The sequence below is a fragment of the Pteropus medius genome, unplaced genomic scaffold (genome assembly GCF_902729225.1).
Source record: "Pteropus medius unplaced genomic scaffold, Ma_sr-lr_union100, whole genome shotgun sequence".
Classification (NCBI taxonomy): domain Eukaryota; kingdom Metazoa; phylum Chordata; class Mammalia; order Chiroptera; family Pteropodidae; genus Pteropus; species Pteropus medius.
The window spans coordinates 7,546,730-7,572,967 of record NW_024352783.1 but is presented as its reverse complement, the minus strand read 5'-3'; the positions used below and the strand labels follow the sequence as shown (position 1 = coordinate 7,572,967).

Here is a 26,238-nt window from a genome sequence, read left to right as displayed (position 1 = left end):
TTTCCTTCATGTCTTTTCATGGCTTGATACTTTCATTTTAGCACTGAATAATGTAGCACAGTTTGCTCATATATTCCCATACCTTGGTTGCTTCCAAGTTTTGGCAGTTATGAATAAAGCTGCTATAAACATCTGTAGGCAGGTTCTTGTGCTGATATAAGTTTTCAACTATATATATTTTTTAATGAGGAGACATTGAACAAAGGAGCAAGGTGGTCAGATTTGTGTACATAATGTATTTTTAATAATACATATTTGTAAAAAATAAAAAGTAAAAATCATCCAGATGCTCTTACTTGGAAATTACCATTGTCAATACTCAGTGCTAGCCTTCTTTCATGCACATCTGCAGACAGAAAGATAGATGAATATATAACTATACTTTTATAAAAATAGAAATAATTCTATAGATGCTATGGTTTTAATAAACAAATGAAATTGAATGTTACTTGAAACTAAAGAACTTTAACTTGAGATAAACTACAGATAAATATTTCTATTTAATTCAATTATAATGGATTATCCAAAAATATGTGTCCAAAATTAAGGAGAGTGTGAAATGTTTGGAGATTGAAGTTAGTAAGGTTTTGTTTTTGTTATTGTTGTTATTTTTGATGCTGGTGGTATTTTTAACCAATGTTTCAAATTAGCTACTTCTTCTACTAACTGCCTGAAGGAAGTAAGTGTACTTGAACTTTTTCCCAGATACCTCCCTCCCCAGATTCCTATTATATTATTACTTTTACTTTGTCAAGGTTTATGACATATTCTTTTCAAAAACCATAATTACCATACCAGTTTAATCTTAATCCTGTTTAATTAATCTCAGTCCAGTTATTCTGTTTTGCCATGGTTTGGCCAATCCTCGATTCATTTTTTTTTTATTCAGTTCTGATGTGACAGGAATTAATGAACCAGTATGTTTCTGAAGATGTTTAAGAATATCTATTTGTTGTCTTTATACTTAAAAGGGCACCTTGGGTGGTTACAGAATTACCAGGTTATACTTCCTTTTCCTGTGTAGACATTGCTTCATTTCCTTCTGGTAAATAAGTGTTGTGGAGACATCTGATTTTTTTTTTCCTTGCATAAAATTTTTTCTACCTGGATACCGAGTGATTTTCTTTATCCTTGAAGTTCCAAAACTTCACCATGTTATGTTTTGGTGCTGATTGTTCTAAATCAATTTTCCTTAGGACATGGTAGGTCTTTCAATTTGTGGATTCCATTTTATCTTTCTGTTCCATTTGCTTTATCCTTTTCTTCAGAAACACTGATAATGTGTATGTTGGATCTTCTTTGTCTTCCATAACTATTATCTCTTTTATGACCTACATATGTCAGTGTTCTTTTCAATTTTTAGATCTCTTCAACCTTTCTATCATGTCTCTCACTTTATTTCAAATAGATGCTTGTTTATTTTTTCCCTGCCCATGTGCCAAGCTACACTAACTTCCATTTCTGATATGTAAAAACCTCTTCTTCAAACTCTTAAATCTCTCCATTAAGTCCCTCTTTTTTTTTTTTTTTTTTAAGCTGTCAGGTTGCTGGTAATTATTTGATGCCCTGGAAGATTTTTTAGAATTATATTAGGTTTTTCATCTGCTTTTTGCTTATGTTTTCTCTTTTTTTTTTCTTTTATTTTTGAAGTTATCATGCATGAGAGATGCTATGTTGGTTCTTTTGGGTTTTTCATGTTTGAGTAGGGCCAGCTACCTGCTGAAGACTGGTTTTGGAGGGGCAGAAGAGTGTATAGGATTCGAGCTGGGGCCATCTGAAGCTTCTGCTGAATCTTATTGCCTTCGACAGTAACTTATCAAACCTTCTCGTTTACTGTGGAGGCACCTTTATTTTTGTGTATTCTCTTGTTCACCTCTTGCTACTCTTCTGGGGCAAGAAGGCTTGGTGTAAGCACTAGAAATAGCTTATCAACATGATTCTTCTTCAAAATATGTTTCCCCGTGACCATTCTTGTCTCTGGTTCTCATGGTGCTAATCAAAGATCACTGGATGCCTGTGAGGCTGGCAAGGGTTGATTTTGAGGGATTTTCAAATCCTATTGAAAGTCCAAGCTTGTTACAGCATATGCTGGCTAGCTGCATGCCCCTTCCTTCTGGAGCTGATTTCACAGTATTAGGTAGGTATGCTTCATATTTTGTGGTTTTCTGATATGGTGGTTTTCTTGTTTCATCAAAGTTAATGCTCTATAACTTCTGTTTCTTTCATTGTTATTTTCAGCAGAGTTTGAGGGAAGAGAGTGAAGTGATAATGTCACTAGCACTGTTACTAGAAGTCCATATTTCCATTTTAAACAAATTTACTGGCAGTCGAAGGATGAATGTGAGGAAATAAAACCAGAGAAAAGAAAGTGAAGAAAGTACAGATTGTTAGACTGGAGTCATGAAATGTGGGTTCAGGTCGTAGCTCTGCTACAAACCAGCTGTGTGTCCTTTGGCAAATAATTTTCCCTCTCTGGGCTTCTCTTTTCTTAGTAAGATGACTGAATGAGTTGGTGATTTTACCTAAAGCTCCTAGATCATCATCGGGCAGAGTAGGACATGTTTAGATATAGTTGTTCTATAAATGGAGGTTCATCTACTCAACTCAGCAATATATCTGATACTTTTAGGTGCTTTCCATATTACTAAACACTTACATTTCATACATTCACAGTAGAATATGCATATTAAAAAAAAAACTCAAAGTAAACTTCTTATTAACCAAAATAAGCTTAGCTAGTTCCCCCTTACTGCTACTGTCATAGTCTATTCAGATTGCTATAATAAAAAAATACCATAAACTGGGTAGCTTACGAAAAACAGGAATTGATTTCTCACAGTCCTGGAAGCTAAGAAGTCCAAGATCAAGACATTAGCAGTTTTGGTGTCTGGTGAGATCCTGTTACTGGTTCATAGACAGTTATCTTCTCACTGTATCCTCACATGGCAGAAGGGACAAGGGAGCTCTCTGGAGTCTCTTTTATGAGAACACTAGTCCCATTCTTGAGAGCTCTACTTAATCACCTCTCAAAGGCCCCATCTCCATATACCATCACTTTAGGGAAGAGATTTCAGTGTACAAATATTCAGTCTGTAGCATCTACAAAAATCGTGCTAGGAACCAAAAACTTTGAATAGGAGGCAATTAATTCCCTAAAATGCATGTCTTATAGAAAATAATGTTATTGCCCAGAAGAAAGGTTATTGGGGCGGTCTTTCAGATTATTTCTTCATAACATGAAGTTGCAAGAAATACTTCTTAGTTATTTGTAGAATGTTGCAGAGAGCCTTTGGGATAAGAAAAATTGCAATTGCCTGTATATGTTACAATTTAAGATAATGTCATGCTACATCTGCTAGTTTGGTTAAACTATCATAGTTAGATAGACCTAGTTCCTCAAGGCCGAGCCACAGCTTAACTGGCCAGTTTCTGTAGTGGAAGTTATAGGCTTTATTCTTTTTTGGATTTTCTTTTCTTTTTTAAATAATACATGCTTATACTCACGTATACACTTAGTTGATCTTCAACAATGGTGCCAAGACAATTCACTGGGGAAACAATGCTCTTTTCAACAAATAGTACTGGGACAACCAGATATTCACATGCAAAAGAACAAAGATGGACCCCTTCCTCATACTGTATACTAAAATTATCTCAAAAAGACTTAAATACAAAAGCTAAAACTATAAAACTCTTAAAATATAGGAATAAATCTTCATGCGCAGGTTAGGCAAAGCCTTCTTAGATATGATACCAAAAGCACATACAAGCAATAAAAGAAAAAATAGATTAATTGGACTTCATCAAAATTTTAAAAATTTGTACATCAAAAAAATGCTATCAAGAGAATGAAAAGACGACTCACAGAATGGGAGAAAATATTTGCAAATCATATATCTGATAAAGGATATAATATGTAGGTATATAATATATACCATATGTTATATGTAAAAGAATATATATAACATATAAAATAAACATAAAAAACTCCTGCACTCTATAACAAATAGGCAAACAACCCAATTTAAAAATGGGTAAAGGACTTGAATAGATACTTCTCCAAAGAAGTTATACAAATGGCCAGTTAACACAGATTTTCAATGTCATTAATCATTATGGAAATGGAAATCAAAATCACTATGAGATGCCACTTCACATTACTAGGTTGACCATATTTTTAAAAATAAAGTAGAAAGGGAAATACCAAGCTCTGGCAAGGTTGCAGAGAAATTGCAACCCTCATACATCGCTGATGGGAATGTAAAATGGTGTAGTCACTGTGGAATACAGTTTGGTGGCTCCTCAAAAACTTTAACATAGAATTACTGTTACTTAGCAATTCTTTTCCAACATAAATGCCTAAAAGAATTGAAAACAGACATTCAGACAAAAATTTGTACGTGAATGTTCATAGTAGCACTATTTGCAATAGCCAAAAAATGAAAACAACCCAAATGTCTATCAACTGATGGTTGGGTAAACAAAATGTGGTATATTCATATACTGGAATATTATTCAGCCATAAAAAGAAATGAGGTACTAATTCATGGTACAGGATGTGAACCTGTAACATTTGGCTAAGTGAAAGAAACCAAACACAAAAAGCCACATATGTTGATTCCATTTATCTGAAATGTCCAGACTCTTCCATAGAGACAGAAAGTGTATTAGTGTTGCCAGGGACTGGGAGGATTGGGAAATTGGGAGTAATTCATAATGGGGTTTGTTTTTGAGGTGATTAAAATGTTTTAAAATTGATTGTGGTGATGGATGCACAACTCTGTGAATATGCTAAAAAAAAATACATTGAATTATATACTTTGAATGAGTGAATTGAATAGTATATGAATTATATCTCAATAAAGCTGTTATTAAAATAATAATATACATGTTCATTGTAAAAACAAACACTACAGCAATATATCAAATGAAAAAATGAATTCCTCCCTCTACCCACAACCACTTATCTCCTTAGAGAAAAACCATTGTTAACTGTTTGGTATATAAACTTCCATACCTTCAGTACTTTACAAATATATATGTTTACATACAAATAAATATCCTTCCTTTTTAATATTGCATATTACTCCATAGAATACCTATATAGTAATTTATTTAAGTAATAAAAGTGTTCCCTGGCCGCCTTAGAAAAGTCAGTAACCATTGTGAAATAAATAAATCCCCACTACCGCTCACTCTGGAATAATACAGAGAGTAAGAAACTCTTCAGTTATATATTAGTGACTCCAGTATGGGCTTCTACATCCTGAGATGTTCATTTTGGGGCTCCTATTTAAAACCACTCTTCATTTTTTTATTTTTCTGCCCACAGTACCTTAATACCTGAGGCATATCAGTTCTGAAAGATAACTGGCTATCTGAGATGTCTCACCTGGAATGCTTGCAAGAGGAATTTTGTATATGCCCTATAACCTCCATTTTAAGTCAAACCACTCATCCCAAACACACCTTTCAAAATTACTGAAAATCTGTCTAGCCATTTTCACATGACAATGCAAACAGACAAACTTAATTTTATATTGTTTCAGGTCAGTTTACATAGTGCTTCTCGGAAAGTCCTTTTGAGAAGTTAAGGGCCTTCATGAGGAATCAGCCCACTGGTTGCACAGTTGTATTTTTTATTCTTTCTTGTATGCTGGAAGAAGGGATATTGTGTCATTTGGGGGCAGTAGAAAGGGACTTTTGGAGATGGACACCTAAAAAATAAAGGGAACACTGTTACCTTAGGAGTAACACTTAGGGGTGTGTGGTAATAGGTAACTCAGGGTTACCTTAGGGGTGCTAATTAGATCATTTTTGTAAGTGGGCCCAGGATGACACAAAATGGCATGTAGTGAGCAAGTTCTTCCAGTCACAAAGGATTTGGACAGATGATTTAGTACTGGGCCTTCCCCAGATGTTAACAAGATGACTGCAGCTGTTTTATACTGCCTGTAGTGGTCTTTTAGTCCCCATAAGCTAAATAGGATCAAGAATAAAGAAAACATTATTAGAAACAGCTAGGGCTTACAAGTCCAGCAAGTAAAGGCAATTTACTGAGCTTGGACCCTAGGATTTTTCCCCAGGCCCTATGCTTTAGGAAGAGTAAACATGCTGTGCTGTTGGGAATCATCCCTGCCCTGGGCTGCTTCCTGGTGCTCACCCTGAGGAACAGGAACTGAGAGTCCCTTCACTCAGAGTGCTCTACTTACCCTGAAGAGAAGCAATTGAAAAATACACCAAGTTGAAGAGACTCCAAGTGGTTTAGTTAGTCTGGCCCTAAGTCTCTTTCTAGAAAATTCAGTGTTGTCCTCTATGTCCTTGTTCATCTCTAGAACAAGACCTGAGGATTGTCCATTACTTCATTTATTATTCCAGGTATATTGGGCAACTGACAGTTGTGTGTTAGAAATCATGGCTTTAAGGTACAAACCAGGTTAGTACTCACCTTACAGGCCTCTCGTGTTGACTAAATTGAGAACATGAAGTGCCTAGTATAGTGACTTACAAGTATAGCTGCTCAGTGAATATCAGCCTTTTCCTTATTAAGAGGATAGTGGAAACCAAGTTCATGATTCTCCTAGATCTTTGAATTAATTTTGGAACTAGTCGTATTACAGGAGTTATTTGTCCTGTAGGTCTTAGGAATGAACCTAAATTTGTGGTTTCTAATTTGGCTATTAGTCTTTCTTCACCCAACAAGTTCAGACTCAATATCTTCACTGTGAGCCAGCCCAGAGAGTACAACTTGGGGCACTAGAAGGCTTGTGTAAGACCGGCCATAATGATGAAGATGCCCCACACTTTCCTGTTGGAGGCAGCTTCTGCTTTGCTCAACTCTACACCAGGCCTCTACTGACAGCAGAGGCTAGATTCTTAAGCAAAACAGACTCACCCCTCAAGGACCTCCCAGTCTAGTAAGGAGATAAGGACATAAATTTTCATCATGAAAGGTTAAGAGGAGAGATAGAGAACAGGGGAAGTTCAGAGACAGATCTCAAAGGAGAGATACGTTGCCTAACCTGAGATTTGGGACAGATCTTCCTAAAAATAACTGTTCTACATGACCTGAGCAGAGTCATGAATGAGGAAAGGTAGGCTGATGAAGAAGCAGCAGAAGAGCATTACATTTAGTAAACCCAAACATCTCAGAGGCCCAAAGCTATGGGGTGTGGATATTGGGGCGGGGTCGAGAGTAGCAGAGTGGTACAGGCATAGTGCAAGACAGTAGTGTGAAATGAAGTTTTCTCTCTCTTCCAAGCCATTTTCTTTCCATTGCCATTTCCTTTTTTTTCCTTTTAATGAAACATTATCAGCAGCTTGATAATAATATTATCTGATACTAGTATACATGCTTTAAATTTACTAACTTGTTTAATTCTCAGTCCTATGAAGTAAATAGTGTTATTACTCTCATTTTGCAGATGAAGAAACAGAGGTTAAGTAACTTGTACAAGGTATAAATAGGCCACATGGTCCCACCTCTCTGTTTCAGCCTTGCATGTGGCCTCCATGGCCTTGGCTTTAACATGGCCACTTTCTATCAAACCAACTAACTAGAGTGGTATTTCATAAAATACAGGGATTGATCTACAGGCCAGGTGTAGGAGAATTACCTGGAGCATTTGTTAAAACATGGATACTTAGACTCCACTCTAATCCTGAATCTAATGGGATAAGAGATCAAGAATTTGCATTTTTTAACGAACTCCCCAGATAATCCTAAGGCACAGTGATGTTTGAGAAGTCTCTGAGTTGCAACTCCAAATTCCTGTGTGAGAGAATTGGAGTGGACAAGCTTGGATCAGATAGGCTGGGAGGGTGGGTTTATTTGGACTTTTTTCTTAGGAGTACAGGCATAGGAGCAAGCTTTCTGATAAGAATGTAAGGGCAGAAAGGACTGTGAAAGTAAGGAAGAAATTATTGGACTCCCTAGGTACTTGGCATTCTTGGAGCAAACCTCTGTGTGTAGCCAAAAGTATGGCATCCCCTCACCCAGCCTGCAAGATAACATAGCCTTAGCTCTGATCTCAATTACTTCTTATAAGATCACAAAAGCAATTAAAGTTCTTGATTCTTAGTCCTTGGGTGTGACTTGGATAGGAGCCTCTCACCCCCATCTCAGCTTCCTTCTGCATAATAGCTATGAATAATTGCTTTATTTTTCCCAAAGCTGTACTGCAGATTTTTGCTCTTTTTCTGTCATCTCTTTCTTCTCACCCTCCAATCCAGTGTTGTTTTTTTTTAACTTTGGAAATCACTATTTTTCAGAGGAAAAGCTTGCATCTATAAGATAAGGCATAGAGAACCATCTTTCGTTGGTCCTAGCTGAGCAGAAGAAAAGTCAAAATGTCTCATTACGCCTTTTAAGCCACCCTAAAAAATTGTCTGTAGAGCATAGCTAATAAGGAGCATTAGTTAATAATGTGAACATTTTTAATCTCTCAGCCTCCAGGTGGGACTGGAATAGTATACTTTAGGAGCAGAAGTCAGGGACTGTTGGACGTCAGAGCCAGATGCACTCACAGAGCCAGAAATATGCAAGAATCCAAGTTCTCTATCTCAATTCTCTGAGGAGTTGGAAAGGCTGAAAGGGTGGAGCCAAGAGATATGATCTAGGGAGTAGAGATCAGGTAAGAGTGGCTACGAAGGAAGGGGTGTTCTGAGTTTGCCAAAGCACTTAGTTTGCTTGTCTAGCCCCTGAACTATCTGGTTAGACAGTATAAGTCAAGGATTTATTTTAAAGAATGAGTCACTGCATCTCTCAAATATTCAACCTAGCTTATCTTCATAATCTTGCATTTTATTCATCAGTCATTACAAAATTACAGAACTGAATCCATGTCCTAACAGTCTTCCTCAGCACTAACCAGTACTTTTAAGATTATAATCATATATGTCAATTATACCTCAATAAAAATGAAAAGAAATAGAAATATATATATTTGACTGCATTTTTTAAATTAGTTTCAAGTATACAGTACATTGGTTAGACATTTATGTAGTTTATAAAATGATCCCCCTAATTGCTCCTTTTCTCCTCTGGTTACTAGCCAATATATTAATGCTAACTGCATTCCCTATGCCATGCTCCTCATCCCCGTGACCAACTATCAACTACTAATTTGTACTTCTTTAACCCTTCACCCATTCTCACAGCCCCTCACAGTTCCCCCGTACGTTACCAAATTGTCCTCTATATTTGTGAGTCAGATTTTGATTAGTTTGTTCTTTTTGTTCCTTAGAATCCACATATAAGTGAAATCATATGGTATTTATCTTTCTCTATCTGACTTCTTTCACCTCAGCATAATAACCTCTAGGTCTATCCATGTCATTGGAAATAGTAGGATTTCATTTATTTTAATGGCTGAGTAATATTCCATTGTATATATGAGCCATGACCTCTTTATCCAGTGATCTGTTGATGGGCATTTAGGTTGCTTCATATCTTGGCTACTGTAAATTGTGCTGCCATGAATATTGGGGTGCATAGATCCTTACGAATTATCGTATGGGTTTTCTTTGGATAAATACCCAGAAGTGCAGTTGCTGGGTCAAAAGGTATATCCATTTTTAATTTTTTGAGAAACCTCCATACTGTTTTTCCATAGCGGCTGTACCAACTTGCAATCCCATGAACAATGTATGAGGGTTCCTTTTTCTCTGCATCCTCCCCAACACTTGTTCTTTGATTTATTGATTAGTCATTCTGATAGCTGTCAAGTGATATCTGATTGTGTTTTTAATTTGCATTTCTCTGATGATTAGTGACCGTGAGCATCTTTTCATATATCTATTGGTGATCTATATTTCTTCTTTGGAGAAGTATCAGTTCAGGTCTGCCCATTTTTTAATTGGATTCTTTGGTTTTTGTTGTTGAGTTATATGAGTTCTTTATATATTTTGGATATTAACCTCTTATCAGATGTATCATTAGTGAATATCTTCTCCCAGTCAGTCAGTTGTCTTTTTGTTTTATTGATGATTTCCTTTGCTGTACAAAAACTTTTTATTTTGATGTAGTCCCATTTGTTTATTTTTTCTTTTGTTTCCCTTGTCCGGGGAGATATATCCGAAAAGAAATTACTGTTAGTAATATCAGACAGTTTACTGCCTGTGGTTTCTTCTAGAAGTTTTATGGTTTCGGGCCTTACATTTAAGTCTTTAATACATTTAAGTCTATTCTTGTATACGGTATATGAAGGTGATCCAGTTTCTTTTCTTTTTTTTTTTTTTCATGTATCTGTTCAATTTTCCCAGCACCATTTATTGAAGATATTGTCTTTACTTCATTGTATATTCTTACTTCCTTTGTAAGTGAGCATATAGGCATGGATTTATTTCTGGGCTCTCTATTCTGTTCCATTGATCTATATATCTGTTTTTATGCCAGTACTATGCTGTTTTGACTGTAGCCTTCTAGTATAGTTTGATATCAGGTAGTGTGATACTTCCAACTTTGTTCTTTCTCAAGATTGCCGTGGCTATTCGGGGTCTTTTATGGTTCCATATAAATTTTAGGATTATTCGTTCTAGCTCTCTGTTATTTGTATCTAGTTTCTTTTTTCAATGACATAATTTTCTGAGTCTTTTACCTGCTTAGTTAATTTGATTCCCAGGTATTTTATAGTTTTTGATGCAATTGTAATTGGGATTATTTTCTTAATTTTCTGAAAGTTCATCATTGGTGTATAAAAATGCCACTGACTTCTGAATACTTATTTTGTAAGCTACTGAATTCATTGATCAGTTCTAACAGTTTTTTGGTGGAATCTTTAGGGTTCTCTATACATAGCATGTCATGGGCAAATAATGAGAGTTTTACTTCTTCCTTTCCAATTCAGATACATTTTGTTCTCTTTCTTGTCTTATTGCTGTGGCTAAGACTTCCAATACAATGTTGAAGAGGAGTGGTGAAAGTGGGCACCCTTGTCTTGTTCCCGATCTTAAGGAAAAACGCTTTTAGCCTTTCTCCATTGAGTATGATGTTAGCTGTGGGTTTGTCATATATGGCCTTTGTCATGTTGAGGTATGTTCCCTCTATTCCCACTTTGCTGAGAGTTTTTATCATAAATGGATGCTGGGTTTTGTTGAAACCTTTTTCTGCATTTATTGATATGATCATATGGTTGTTATCTTTTGATTTGTTAATGTGGTGTATCACATTAATTGATTTGCGGATATTATACCAACCTTGCATCCCGGGAATAAATCCAACTTGATCATGGTGTATGATTTTTCCCCCCCTCTTTAAATCCGCCCCCAACCCCCACTTCCACCCCTGACCCATGGATGTTGCCATTTCCCTTTAAGGACTAGATCTCTGAAGGCAAGGAGTCTCCTCCCACATGCTTACAGCATGCACCCAGGACCTGGCACACCCGGGATATGGTCTGTGACTCCACCTGGGGCAGGAACCCAGGACCTTCTGCGTGCAAAGCACACATGCTAACCACTACACTATGGAGCCACCCCCATGATATTTTTAATGTTTTACTGAATTTGGTTTGCTAATATTTTGTTGAGGATTTTTGTATCAATGTTCATTAAAGATATTGGCCTATAGTTTTCTCTTTTTTGTAATGTCTTTGGTTTTGGAATCAGGGTAATGGTGGCCTGATAGAAGGAATTAGGGAGCCTTCCCTCTTCTTGAATTTTTTGGAATAGTTTGAGAAGAATAGGTGTTAATTCTTTTTTGAATGTTTGGTAAAATTCGCCTATAAAGCCATCTGGTCCAGGGCTCTTGTTTTTGGGAAGGTATTTGATTACCAATTCTATCTCATTGGTGGTAATCGGTCGGTTCAGATTTTCTGTTTCGTCTTGACTCGGTCTTGGGAGATTGTAAGTTTCTAGGAATGTGTCCATTTCTTCCAGATTGTCTAATTTGTTGGCATGTAAGTGCTTGTAGTATTTTCTTATGATCCTTTGTATTACTGTGGAGTTCGTAGTTATTTCTCCTCTTTCATTTCTGATTTTATTTATTTGAGTCCTCCATTTTTTCCTTGATGAGTCTGTCAGTTTTGTTTATCCTTTCAAAGAACCAGCTCTTGGTTTCATTAATCTTTTGTATTGTTTTTCTGGACTCTATTTCTTTTATTTCTGCTCTGATCTTTATTATTTCCTTCCTTCTCTTCATTTTGGGCTTTGTTTGCTGTTCCCCCCACCTCCCGGTTTTTTTTAGTGTAAGGTTAGATTGCTTATTTCTCATTTCTTGAGGTAGGCCTGTGTTGCTATGAATTTCCCTCTTAGGACTGCTTTTGCAGTGTCCCATAGATTTTGAGTCGTTATGTTTTCACTTTCATTTGTCTCGGTATCTTTTGATTTCTTCCTTGATCTCATTGATAACCCATTCATTGTTTAGTAGCATGTTATTTAGCTTTCATATGTTTGTGTATTTTCTAGTTTTTTCTTGTAGTTGATATCTAGTTTCAGACCGTTGTGATCAGAGAAGATGGTTGATATGATTTCAGTCTTCTTCAATTTATTGAGACTTGTTTTGTGTCCTAACATTTGGTCTATCCTGGAAAGTGTTCCATGTGCACTTGAGAAGAATGTATATTTTGCTGCCTTGGGGTAAAATGCTCTGAAAATATCTATCAAATCCATCTGGTCTAGTGTGTCTTTTTCTTTGCCTGGAATATCTGTCCATTGGTGTCAATGGGGTGTTAAAGTCTCCTACTATGAGTGTATTTCTATTGATCTCTCCTTTTTTGTCATTCAATAATTGCTTTATGTATGTAGTTGCTCCTATGTTGGATGTGTATATGTTTACTAGGGTTATGTCCTCTTGATTTATCAATCCCTTTATCATTATATAATGCCTCTTTTGGTCTCTTATTATAGCCTTTGTTTTATAAACTCTTTTTTATCTGACGTAAGTATCACTACCTTGGCTTTTTTTTTTCATTTCCATTTGCATGAAATCTTTTTCCATTCCTTTATTCTCAGTCTGTGAATGTCATTTGATCTGAAGTGGATCTCTTGTAGATAGCATATGCATGGGTCTTGTTTTCTTATCCATTTGCCCTGTGTCTTTCGATTGGAGCATCTGATAGGTATGTAGTTACTGCCATTTTATTATTCATATTTGCTATTTCTATTTCCTTTATTACCCCTTCTCTTTTTACTAGAAATATATTTTTTTTAAAAAGATTATGATCAAATGCCAGCTTTGCTATCACTCTCCATCTTCCCACTGCAACATGTTAAATCTCTACTCTAGTTTCATCATCCTGCTCATGTTCTTATTTTGCAAGTAGTTTCTTGGACTGATCCTCTGATCTTACAATAAGTTTCAAATTATTAGGTAGAACCTGTGATGAATTTATGTGGCATGTTTTTTGTTAGATGATTATCAGTCACCTACCTACAAACATGCTAGATTACCCATGGAAATTAAATAGTTATAACATCTCCTTTGGCCTCATGTCCAGTGTCAACTGTTATTTCTCAACCTTTTTGTAATTGCGATATGTTATGCATGATCGCTCAATATAACAATGTACCTTTTTCTTGAATAGATCCTAAAGATGTCATAGAATATATATTAAATTCTTTTTTTAAATAAAGTGTATTAAAATTAATTTGATTATAAGCCATCTTAGAGAATTTCATGATGTCTTCTGGAGCTAGACTCAAATAGAATTGGGAATTTCCCAGGGGTTATACGATCTGGCCCCAACACCACTTCTGTCTAACAAGGTGACAGCCAGCAGACATATCTGTGCTCTTATCCTTCTTCTCTTAATAAAATAAGGGTGTTGAGTTAGATTATCCCTAAGGTCTTTTTTCACAACTAACATTTTATGATTCAATAAACAGAATAATTGCCCTGCAAAAAGATATATACCCTAAAGAGGGTTACAAGTGGCCCAGTTAAATTTCAATTTTAGATAAACAATAATTTTGTAAGGTAAGGCTATCCCAAGTATCACATATTAAAAAAATTATTGTTTATCTGAAATTCAAATGTTAGCTGGCATCTGGTATTGGTATCCCTAACCCCAAAGGCCATTCCCTTTCATCTCATTTGTGTAAGTCGATTACACCACTCCCCTACTGTAAGCCTGCTTGTCTCCCGTCTTTTATCCTTAGCCTGAAACAGGTAGTGAATGTCAAATTGCTGCTTATTCCATTGCCTTACTTATGAAATAAATTCTCAGAATTCAGAGAGAATAGTTTAGAAATTAGAGAGGATGGGAAATAACAATCTATTTCCTAGAACTAGCTGCCAGGACTGCCAGGACTGCCAGGACTGCACCTGGACATGTTATTTATAGCCTCGTTATTGACATTTCATGAATAATCCCAACCTATGCCTCATATTTCTTATGCTCATAGCATGGTTTAGTGAGAATTTTTATTTACCTCTATTTATTCTTATTTTATTGTTTTGGGTTCTTGCCATTTGTTTGTTCAAGATTCTCTTATTATTCAAACAAATAAGCAAAAAAAACTCCACTTAACTTTCTCAGCCCATTTACTACCCTACTTCTCTCTCTTCTTTTATAATCTTGTATTATTTATACTTACCATCTACACATCTTTATCTCTTATTCATTCCCCAATGTAGTCAAATCCAGCTCACCATCTTTCCTCTTCCTTTTACCATTGAAATTCCTCTTCCTTGGGGTCACTGCTAACTTCTAATTATGAAATCAATGGGATACTTTTCAATCCCAATCTTACTGGCCCTCTCAACAGCTCTAGTGAATGTTGACCACTCAGCCCCCACCTCTGGAAACTACTTTTGGTGTCCTTAACAGTACTCAGCCCTAACTGTCCTCCTACCTCCTTATTTCCTTGGCTACTTTGTTTCAGTCCTCCTCAGCCACCCTAGTTCAACTGCCTGGTTCTTAAATGCCATAGGTTTTATTTCAAGTCTGTTTCACATTTTCTGCACTCTCCCCAATCCTATGTTCTCAGTGTTTGATGCATGTACCACACTTGTGAGTGAGGCCATTTATAAAACACCAGTGCCCAATTGAGCCAGGATCATGTGGAAGTTGAGATGAAACAGGGACTTGAGAGCCCATGAGAGGCGCCTGGGTTTCAGTTTGTTTTTTTATTTTGAAATTTGTTTATTCATTTAGTCTTCATTTAACACTCATATTTTGAGCATATACTATATCTCAAATACTAGTTCCTAGAAAATGAAAAATCAAGTTCTTGCCCTCAGAGAGCTTACAGTTCAGTAGAGAAGACCAGCAAACCAATGGATGATGTAAGGGCAACACAAAAGGCTGTTCCAAAGGCCAACCCGCAGAGGGTGTCAGGGACTCCAGCACAGGAGTCAGGAAAATGCCATAGATAGGTTATCTATGATCTGAGTCTTGAAGGACAAGTAGGAATTAGCCATATGCATTCCACACGGAGTGTGTGCTTCCAGATAGCTGGAGTACAACATGCCTGAGGGAATGTGATAGATGATATCAGCGTGAACTGGCTAGGCAGATGCAGATCACAAAGACTGTGTGTTAGGTTAAGATTAAGGTATTCCAACAATTTCTTAAAAACATAAGGAGCTTTGAAATATATTAAACTAGGAGATGACTGAATCCAATTTGCATTTTAGAAAGCTCTCTCTGACAACATCATAGAGAGCAGCGTAGGAGGATGGGTTCCAAACTTGGAGCAATGGGACTAGTTAGCATGGGTAAGTGAGAAATATAGCCGACCCTTGTACATATGGGTTTGAACTTCACAGGTCCACTTTTACACAGATTTTTTTCAATAAATATACAGTCGGCCCTTGTATTCACTGGTTTTGCATCTACAGCTTCAACCATCGGCAGATGGAAGACAGTATTTTCAGTCTGCAGTTGGGAATCCACAGATACAGCAGGCCGACTTAGTACATTACTCTATACCATTTTATAAATGGGACTTGAGCATCCACAAATTTTGGTATCTGCAAGGGTCCTGGAACCAATCCCCCATGGATACTGAGGATTGTGGACTTCAGTTGGAAAACATTGCTGCAGAACAGTAGTTCATTTTTAACTCATTTTAAGAAGCTAAATTTTATACATTTTAGATGCTAATTCTAGAAGCATTCCATCTTGCCTAAGAAAAGTTTAAGTATTTTTAATTACTCTGAAAGAATATTAACTGCTTATATGTTTCAGAGACTGGGTACCAGAGCTTGTTAATAAATGAATGCCATTCCATCCCTGAGAACATGCATATTGCTATCCACAAAGGCATACAGAGCATTCAAAATAACTAAGACATTCTCCTGGTCAGCACTGCAAGTGTATCTTCGTTTATATTTTCATATAACTGCACTAAATAGCATCAGCCCAATTGGGAAGAATCTTGAAGTGATTCGAATTCTTTCTTGAGTATTTTCTTTATAAATCCCTAGTCTGGTAGATATTTTCTGCTGCAATATTTAATACCTTGTTCTTTTCCTGTGTCTAAGAAATATTAATTCTAGAAGGATTTGAATACTAATATTAACAAATTTTTGTTAAGATTGGCCACAAGAGAAGGAAGATGTAAAAGGGGATCTATAACAGACTTTTCAGTGAGAGAGAAATAAGGTCTAGGTCTAGTGAAGAAGAAAGAACTGGCACTTGGGAACGATGGTGGTGGTACCCATTGTTACATCTTCTGTGTGATAAGAAGTGAGCAAGCCACAGGTGAACTACACAGCAATGAAAACCTTCAGATATTCATCCTCAGAAATTCTGATATTGCCCAAAGAATGAAAAGAGGGAAGGACTGGTATCCATAGGGGCATTGCTAAGATGGGGTTGATCAGTGGACAGGACTGTAACTCACCATAGTGATAGACTGCCCTGATCAGGACACCATTGCTTTTCAAGAAAATTTGCCCTTCAGAAGCCATCTGACCATTAGTAGATAGGGTCTTCCTTGGAAACGTCACATACCCCAAATTTCCCTCAGACTTGCCTGCCCATAGTCTACTGAAAGGCCCCCTTGTTTTAGATAGGGGGAGTGGCTGATGGCCCCTTAACTTAGACATCTCCATGGCCCCAATAACCAGGCTCTCACAGAGTGCAGGGAAGAGATAGAAAGGATCCACATTGCTGTTATTTACAACTTTCAAAAAGCCCAAGTTTTAGAAGAGAGATGGCACAATGGAATGCTGAATTATCTCCATCTTTTCATTCTCACCATCTCAATTCAGACCCTCATCATCTCCTATCTAGACTTCTGTACAGAATTTTCCTCTCATGTGGCCTGCCCCAAAGTATGCCCTCCTAAATGATAGACTGAGTCCTCAAAAACCTTTAAAAGCTCCCTGTTATGCCTGCCTTTTGGTACAACAGGGGGCCTTTGGCTGAGTATTCAAGGCCCATCATAGTCTGGCTCTATTCTCCTTCACATTTTGTGATCTAATCACATAGCACTGTCTGCTGTTGACTGACCACTTCTTTATAAAGTCTCATACGCCATTGCTCATTTCATTCTTCAGCACTGAATTACCTTCAATCAAGAATCAGCTAACATTTATTGGACACTTTCCACATGCCAAGCTCTGTTCCAAGTGTTTTTCAAATGTTATCTCAGTTAACCCTCACAGCAACCTGAGGAAATGGGAACACTTAACCCAGTTAAAACTAATAGCTAGCTATCTGCTCTCTACTTGATATACTCCTTTTCTACTAATTGCCCTGTACTTTTACTCTTATCTCTTTTTGTCCTGATTCTGTTATTTTGCCTTTCTCGGGTAACTGCTCTCTACCAACTCTGAATTTCTTTTCCTCGATCTTCAATTATCCTCAAGGTTGTAAAAAACCTTTCCCCAGATCACTATTCTTTTGGGTTTCCATTATCTCTCTTATTTCTTTATCACTCTCAAACTTCTCAAAAGCACTTATTGGTGCTGATTTCTCACCACTCACTGACCTCTGTCCTTGCAGTTTAGCTTGTGCCTACCCCTCTTAACTAACACTGCTTTCAGAGGCCACTAATGATTTTTCAAGGGGTAAAATCCAATGACCTTTTCTTAGGACTCATCTTTCTCAGCCTCTTAGAAGCATTGGTTCTATTGACTGCTTCATTCTGCATTTACCTCTCTCCCAGCTTCCATTTTACTACTGTCTTGTTGTATTCAAATCTGTCCTTTCTCTCATGTCTTCACTTAAGAGTTTTCCGAGCTAGGGTTCTTGCACTCTTGAGGCAATCCCCAGGTAGTTTCTCCATGGTTATAACTTCTTTGTGATAATTTTTTAATGTGTTGTTTTCATTTCAGTGATCTTAAAACAAGTCTAAAAAGTAAGCACCATTCAGATGAGCTCTTTGTAACTGGATACCACCAATTTCAGTGCCTAGTCTGTCACTTTGGATTGTTATACCAAGCAATTGTTAAAAAAAAGTGACAGCATTTGGCTTTAAAGGAATGTTCCTAAAACTGGAGTCGTCTTTGATGTTATTTTCTTTCTTGTTCATACCATCCAATTAACGGCTAACTCTGGCAAATTCTTCTTTAGTAATATCTTTAGCTCTTTGCTCTTTTCCAGTCCCATGGCCACTTCCTTTGGACTGGACTATTGTAGTTGACTAGCCATCAATTTATTATATGTAGTTGACTACTCCCCCAATTTATTCCTCAGACTATTTCCAGTTTAATTTCCTAAAGCATATCTGATCTGGCCACTCCTATTAAAACCCCTCCATAACTCTTTTCTGTAAACCAGTCTTCTATAAGGTGACAGGTACCCTCTGCCCCAGCTAAACTGAACTTCCTGTTCTCAAATCACAGCTGTGCATTCACCCTTGCACATCGTAGCTCAGGCTGTTTTCCGATTTCTAGAATTTTGGACTCCCTATAGGCCGTTGGGAGGCCTATTGATCCTAATCCAGCTCAGATGCCTCTGCTTTCATAAAAAGATTTTTGATCCATACCATAGAACCTTTGGTATTTTCTTTCTTTGGTATTTTCTTTCTCTGAACCCCAGAGCAACTTATTTGACTTTTCTTATAGTACTTTTTTGTCTTAAATTTTGTTACTTGAATAACAAAATACTTGTCTGATTGTTCTGCCCATTTGCATTCCTTATATCATATCACACCATGCCCTGCAGTTTGATGGAACCTAAATATTAAAGTACCATTTTTACCTTAAACCTTTCCCTGAGTTCCCTAGTCGCCTTCTTCAGGACTCCAGTGGGTGCTTATTGTTAGTAAGGCTCTGGATGGCCCAGAGAGATACAAGGCTCCAACTCTAGCCTTCTGTCTTGTCTTGTTTCTTGGCATATGATGGTACTTCAGGTGCTTGCCAAAATCAGAGATGAACCCCCTCTCTGAAGTAACCCTAATTTTGGTTCTTAAAAAAAAATTCCTACGGCCATGCCACCCTGAACAAGCCCGATCCTGTCTGATCTCAGAAGCTAAGCAAGGTCGGGCCTGGTTAGTACTTGGATGGGAGACCACCTAGGAAGACCAAGTGCTGGAGGCGTAAAAAATAAAAAAAATAAGGGATTGTAACTGACAAGGTCCTTGCAATCTGTGAGGTCAACCAAGTGTTGCCTCGCCTAAAACATAAAAAAATAATTCAATGAAGCAGGAATTTTCAAGCACCAGAAGACTTAGAGACAAGTCAAAAAGTTATGCTACTGCCTTCCGCTTGGGAGATTCCTTCTCTGTCTTCACGTATCTAAGAATACTTGCCAACCCATTCTCGCCACCAGTTTCTTTGTCAAAAGTGAGGTAAGCAGGGAGAAAGAGTTTGGAGACAGGTATCTGCCTCTTAAACCACTTTTTCGAGGCCACTAGGGGCAAGCAGAACCCCATGACCTCCCTGAAGTGGATTCAGTGAACAAGTTCTTTTCTGTTTTTCAGTAGCCACATAAGACAGCAAATTGGCAATTTTTGGAAAGAGATTTCTCATGTGAACTTTACAAACTCTAGACTATTTGTTGTGATTATGTGAAATGCATCTTTCCGAGAAAGGTAAGCACCAGCGGTAGTGTAACTGATTTGAGTATAATACCTAACAGCCATGATTTGCAAATGCCTTTATGTCCTAAGAACTTGTTCACTGAAAAATAATCCATTTTGTGGTTATTATGGTTAATGTTGGGGGCTTTAAGCCTTATGTGGACAAGAGTCTCTTGGGACATTTGGTCTTTGTCTGGACTCCTAAACTGCTTGAGAATAGGGCCCTTAATCCAGGCATGTGCTTATACAGATTGCTTTTTATATATGTACCTCTTTTTTCAATCCTCTTATTTTTTCTGTCTTTTCCTTTCTCCTTTACTCATTGTTCCCCCTATATTTCTTTTCCTGTTTATCTTAGGCTAGCCATCAATGATTCTGATATACTCCTACAAGTTGTCTGGCCCTGCTTTAGAATGTCACATCTCCAACTTTCCTTCAGCTTAGATCTAATTCCTTTGCACTCTTATGGTTTCTACTGCACTTCAGCCATGCCCCTCAAAACCATGAGACCTCCCACACTGGCCCATTGGGTGGCAGTATTAGCAGTCTGAGGCCCCCAGGGACTGCACAGGCCCCAGGTAATCTTCCATGCTCTTGGGCTGACCTCAGTGTTCACTGAACTCAAATGACCTTTGCCTGCCTCAGATGACAAAGAAAGTAATCAAGTTTAGAAATGTGCTGGAGGTTGGTGGGGGAGGGGTGAGCTGAACCTTCCAGCTGGGTTGTACAAGCCACAAGACCAAATAAGGGTGTGTGAGCAGCCTCTGTCTGTATTAAAGTTCAGAGTGCAGTGTGCAAAAGTGGAACTCGGGTTTTCAGAGAGATAAGCCTTACCCAACCTGGTGGGTGGCATTCCAGCAGCAAGGTGTATACCCCACCTCTGCCTGCAGGGTTAAGGCTGGAGAAGGGAAGACCTGGGCCCATGAGTTTTCTCAGAGTGGGGAGAAGAGGGAAGGGGACTTTCCTTGCCAGGGCCCTGTGACTGAAGGAACTGATAACCCACAGGAAATTTTCACAGAGCATTTCCATGACTCTCCTGACATGATTCTAAAGACTGCTGGCCAGGGTGAGTCATTAGAATGTGTCAAAAAGGGTAGCATTTGAGGATATTCAGCCAGTAGGAAAACAAACATTATTTTTATGAACCCTCACAGGCTGAGAAGCCCAGCTTGTTTACTGAACAAGAAGGTCTAGGGCCGGACTAAGTTTGGGGTGCTTTTCAGCAGTGTTAACACTAGTTGCTAAATACACCCAGGCAAGGGGCTGTGAGGATTGCAGTTATCAGATCAAAAGATTGGCAAGAGTTGGCTTTCTCTGTTGTATTTGATAGCTCCCAAAATAAACATCTATTCTCCTCAGAGGTCTTCAGAGCCAAACACAGTGTCATTGTCTCCTTAAGATGCTTCAACAACCATTCATTGATGGCAGTGCCAAGAGTAAGCCATGCCGATAGGCCAGCCTAGCATTCCTTTCTTCCTGCAGCAAATTCCTTCTCCTTTTCCCTGCAAATTCCTTCTCATCCTGCAGCAAAGCAAACCTCACCTCTACTAGACCTGAAGCTTCCTGAAGGAAGGGACTGTGATTTGTATTCATGTTTATATCCCTAAACCGTAGCCCCGAGCTTGAGGCCTTATGTGTGCTTAGTCCAGATGGGTTAAATGTGCAATGATCCATTTTCTCAGAGGCCAGCCCTGGGTTGTGGTGGCTGTGTACCACTCCAGATCCTTCCTTCTAGCTGTGGCTGCACAGTGGGTCAGGCTGGTACCATCTAACAGCTGGTCACCTCAGGCCCACTCCGCACCCCTTGCTTTCTGCCCTAAGATTTCTCTGCCACTGCTCAGAGTCTCAGTGCCCAAGCATGTTCAACCCTAAAGTATTAGAGAGTTAACACCCTATGGAGATAAATACTCCCCTCTTCCTCCTTCTGGACGGATTGTCAGTTCTAAGATGCTTTCATACAACTTTTTAGACAGCCCCATGGGATCATGCACCCAGTCAATAAAGCATCTTGTATGGGCTATCTATCCTGTCACTCACTCCTACTCCCAGGGGTCACACTCCCCAATAAAGTACTCATGGTTAAGCCTTCATCCTAGGTTCTGCTTTCTAGAGAACCTAAGCTAGGATATCTGGAGCCTTGAACATATTCAGATCCCTTTATTTAGAAATTCTCTCACAAACTTGTTTTCAAAATTCAATTCCTGTAAATACACTTTATTCCTATTTCATATGTCTCATTCTTTTAGAATGAGAAGTCAGAAGCAAAATTAAAGTCTAATAACTTGAAGGGGAATTTTTTTTCCCGTTTTGCATTAACATTCCTTACCTTACCTTGAGTATATCTACACTTTCTTTACTTTTGCTTTGAACATATGTCAAAACTCTATTATCTTTAGCATTTTTCATAAGCCACAATTCAGGAAGTTAGAGAAATAGCTCCCTGGTGGCAGAACAACAGAACTGCAGATTTCTTTCCCCTATAATTGTAGTGAAAGTGGTATCTCTGCCTGAGCTGACTTTGATTTGTAGGCTCCTCTTAATTATTTCCTTAGAGTAAATTTCTAGAAAGATAAGATCAAAGAGCACAAATGATCACATATAGCCAAATTTCCCTCTCATTGAGATGTAGAAATTTAAACTCACACCAACAGTGTAGAACAGCACCTTTCCCTGCGCCCTTTTCTACACAGACATCCTACTTTAATTTTGCATTTCTTTCTTTCTGAAAATTAGAAGAATATATGTTGGCAGCTTATATTTATTGCTTTGTAAAATACTTGTTTTCCTTAAACAATCTTTAACATACCTTTTAATGTTTTAAACAGTTCTCAGACTTCCTCTGTGAAGGGCCTTGGAAGTTCTCCCTTTATTCCCAGTTCTCTATTGCTGGCTTCTTATCAGGAAACACCACCTAACTGACTTGAGATACAGAGTGGAGGAGTGGAAAGACCTCAGGTCTCTAAAGTAGAAAGTCTAAGTACAAGGTGTGACTTTTCCAGATATTTCAGAGTTTTAGTTTTATCATTTTTTTAATAATTTTTTTATTTTTGAATTAGAGTTGGCATATAATATTACTTTCAGTTGTACAACATAGTGATTAAACATCTATAAAACTCACAGTAATAACCCCAATAAATCTAGTATTCATGATACTATACATAGTTATATAATTTTATTGACTATATTTATTATGCTATATTTTATATCTCCATTACTATTTTGCAACTAATAATTTGTATTTCTTAATCCCTTTCCCCTTTTTCACCCACCTCCCCTAGTTCTCCTCCCATCTGGTAACTCTCAAAAATGTTCTCTGTATCTATGAGTTTGTTTCTGTTTTATTTATTTTGTTTTTTAGATTCCACATGTAAGTGAAATCATATGGCATTGGTCTTTCTCTGACTTAACTTCATTCAGTACATTACCCCCTAGATCCATCCATGTTGTTGCAGATGTAAAGATTTCATTCTTTTATTTATTTATTTATTTTATTTGTATGGCTGAATAATATTCTATAGTATATAGGTACCATCTCTTCTTTAACCATTCATCCATTGGTGGACACCCAGGTTGCCTCCATATCTTGGCTACTGTAAATAATGCTGCGATGAACATATGGATGCACATTTCCATATTCCATTTTCAAAGTAGTGTTCTGAGTTTCTTTAGATAAACACCCAGAAGTGGGATTATGGGGTCCTTCTTTGTCTCTCGTTATAGCCTTTGTTTTAAAGCCTATTTTATCTGGTATAAGTATTGCTACCCCAGATTTTTTTTTTTCCACAAAATATCTTTTTCCATCCCTTTACTTTCAGTCTCTATGTTTCTTTTAATCTGAAGTGAGTCTGTTGGTAGACAGCATATATAAGGGTCTTGTTTTCTTATCTATTCAGCCACCCTATCTTTTGATTGGAGCATTTAATCCTTTTTTATTTGAAGTACTTGTTGATAGATATGTAGTTGTTGCCATTTTATTAGTCATATTTTTGATACACATTTTTTTCTTCTTCTTAAAGGAGCCCCTCCAACATTTTTTGTAATACCAGTTTGGTGGTGATGAACTCCTTTAGCCTTTTCTTGTCTGGGAAGCTCTTTGATTCTAAATGATAGCTTTGCTGGGTAGAGTAATCTTGGTTGTAGGTCTTTGCTTTTCATCACTCTGAATATTCTGTGCCAATCCCTTCTGGCCTGCAAAGTTCCTGTTGAGAAATCGGCTGACAGTCTTATGGGAGTTCCCTTGTATGTAACTAATTGCTTTTCTCTTGCTGCTTTTAAGATTTTTCTCTCTGTCTTTAACCTTTGGCATTTTAATTATGACATGTTGGCGTGGTCATCTTGTTGGGACTCTCTGAGGTTCCTGGGGTGGTATGTATATTTCATTCTCCAGGTTAGAGAAGTTTTCCATTATTATTTCTTTAAATATGTTTTTAATTTCTTGCTCTCTCTCTTCTCCTTCTAGTACCACTATGATGCAACTGTTGTGGCATTTGATGTTGTCCCAGAGGTCCCTTAAACCATCCTCATTTTTTTTTAATTTTTTTTCTTGTTGCTGTTCTGATTGGGTGTTCTCTGCTACCCCATCCTCTAAATTGCTTCCACCTCTTCATCCAATCTGTTAATTCTCTCTAATGTACTCTTAATCTCAGATATTCTATTTTTCATTTCTGACTGGTTCCATTTTATGTTTTCTGTTTCCATTTTTATGTTTTCTATCTCTTTGTTAAAGTTCTGAGTTCATCAACTCTTCCGCTAAGTTCACTGAGTATCCTTATACCTAGTGTTTTAAACTCTGAATCTGGTAGATTGCTTGTCTACATTTCGTTTAGTTCTTTTTCTGGAGCTTTGTTCTGATCTTTCATGTGAGACATGATTCTTTGTCTCCCCACTTTGGCTGCCTCCCTGTGTTTGTTTCAATGTATTAGGTAAGGATCCTAAATTTCCCAGTCTTAGTAGACTGGCTTTATGTAGTAGGTGTCCTGTGGGGACCAGTGGCACAGTCTTTCTGGTCACCTGAGCCAAGTGCTCCAGGTGTATCCCTTGTGTGGGTTGTATGTGCCCTTCTGTTGTAGTTGAGCCTTGGTTACTGTTTGCATGTCGAGGGGAGTGATTGACTCTTGGGCTGATTGGTTATAAGGACTGGCTGCTGAGGCACTGACCCTATGGAGCAGAATTCACTTTAGCAGGCCTCTGGTGCCTGCCCACTCTGCCCTTTGGATATGTCCTCCTCAGATGCTGCCCTGGGTAGTGCTTTGGCTCTGGCACTGGTTGAAGTAGGCCACTGGGTGTGCCGGCCCAAGGACCTCCTGGGAGGGGCCCAGCTGCAGACCAAGTTCAGCTGCAGCTTGTGCACTTGTGGAGCCACCTGGTAAGAGTCACCAAACACTCCACTGATGTCTGCCACCTGTGCTGGGCTTATAGGTGCCTCGAGTAGCCAAGCCAGGAACTGAGGTTGACCTCTGCTAGTGCCGGGCTTGGGGCTGCTCATCAAGACATATAGTGCACACCGAGGCCAGACGCTGCTTCTTTGGGTTTTGTGAACCTTTGAGAGATTTTAAGGAATTCTGCAGTGTGAGCCAAGACAGGCCATTTGTCTGGAATAAACCACTGGAGGTAGCCTGAGTGGGCCCACAAGCTGGAAGAGGTAGAGTCTCAAGGAATCACCTGGACAGAGCGACCTGTGTCTGCACACTGGGAAGCGGGAGGGCTCAACAATGGAAATCGCCAGTACTTCTGTTTCAGAGAAAGCCACCCTTCAGCTCTCGCCCTGAAGCCAGACAATTCAGTTCCTCCCATATGTTCCTGGCACTCCAGCACTGGAGCTCAAAGCGGGTGAATCAGTCACGGAATAAGTTTGTGTGTGGGCCCCTTAAGAGGAATGTCTGCAACTCCAGCCACCCTCACTCAGCCACAATCGCTGCTGGTTTTCACAGCCAGAGGGTGTGGGAACTTCCCTCCCTGCCACTGGAACCCTGGGTTGGGGAGCCCAGTGTGGAGCCAGGACCCCTCGCTCCTGTGGGGAATAGCGGGGGTTCTGCAGCCAAGGTAACCCTCTCGATTCTTGACCACCATACACAGTTGTGGGACTAGACCATTTTGCATTTCCGTCCCTCCTACCAGTCTCCAGATGACCTCTCATGTATGTCTCCAGTTGTAGGACTTCTGTTCAGCCAGAACTCAGGCAACTCCCAGTAATGGTTGTTCATTGTAATTTTGGTATTGTTGTGAGAGGAGGTCTGCTATCTTGACCAGACCGAGTTTTATCATTTCTGAGCTGATAGGACTCTAGAGACTAGAATTCTTCTGAAAGAAGAGAGGCATGTCAAG

General features: G+C 38.3%; 1 protein-coding gene and 1 pseudogene across 6 annotated transcripts in view; both read left to right on the top strand.

Annotated features, from left to right (window-relative positions):
* PIGL (phosphatidylinositol glycan anchor biosynthesis class L) overlaps positions 1–26,238 on the top strand; it is an 87,261-nt gene that overhangs the window by 14,799 nt on the left and 46,224 nt on the right. The window lies entirely within an intron of this gene.
* Positions 19,314–19,432, top strand: LOC120590028 (uncharacterized; annotated as a pseudogene).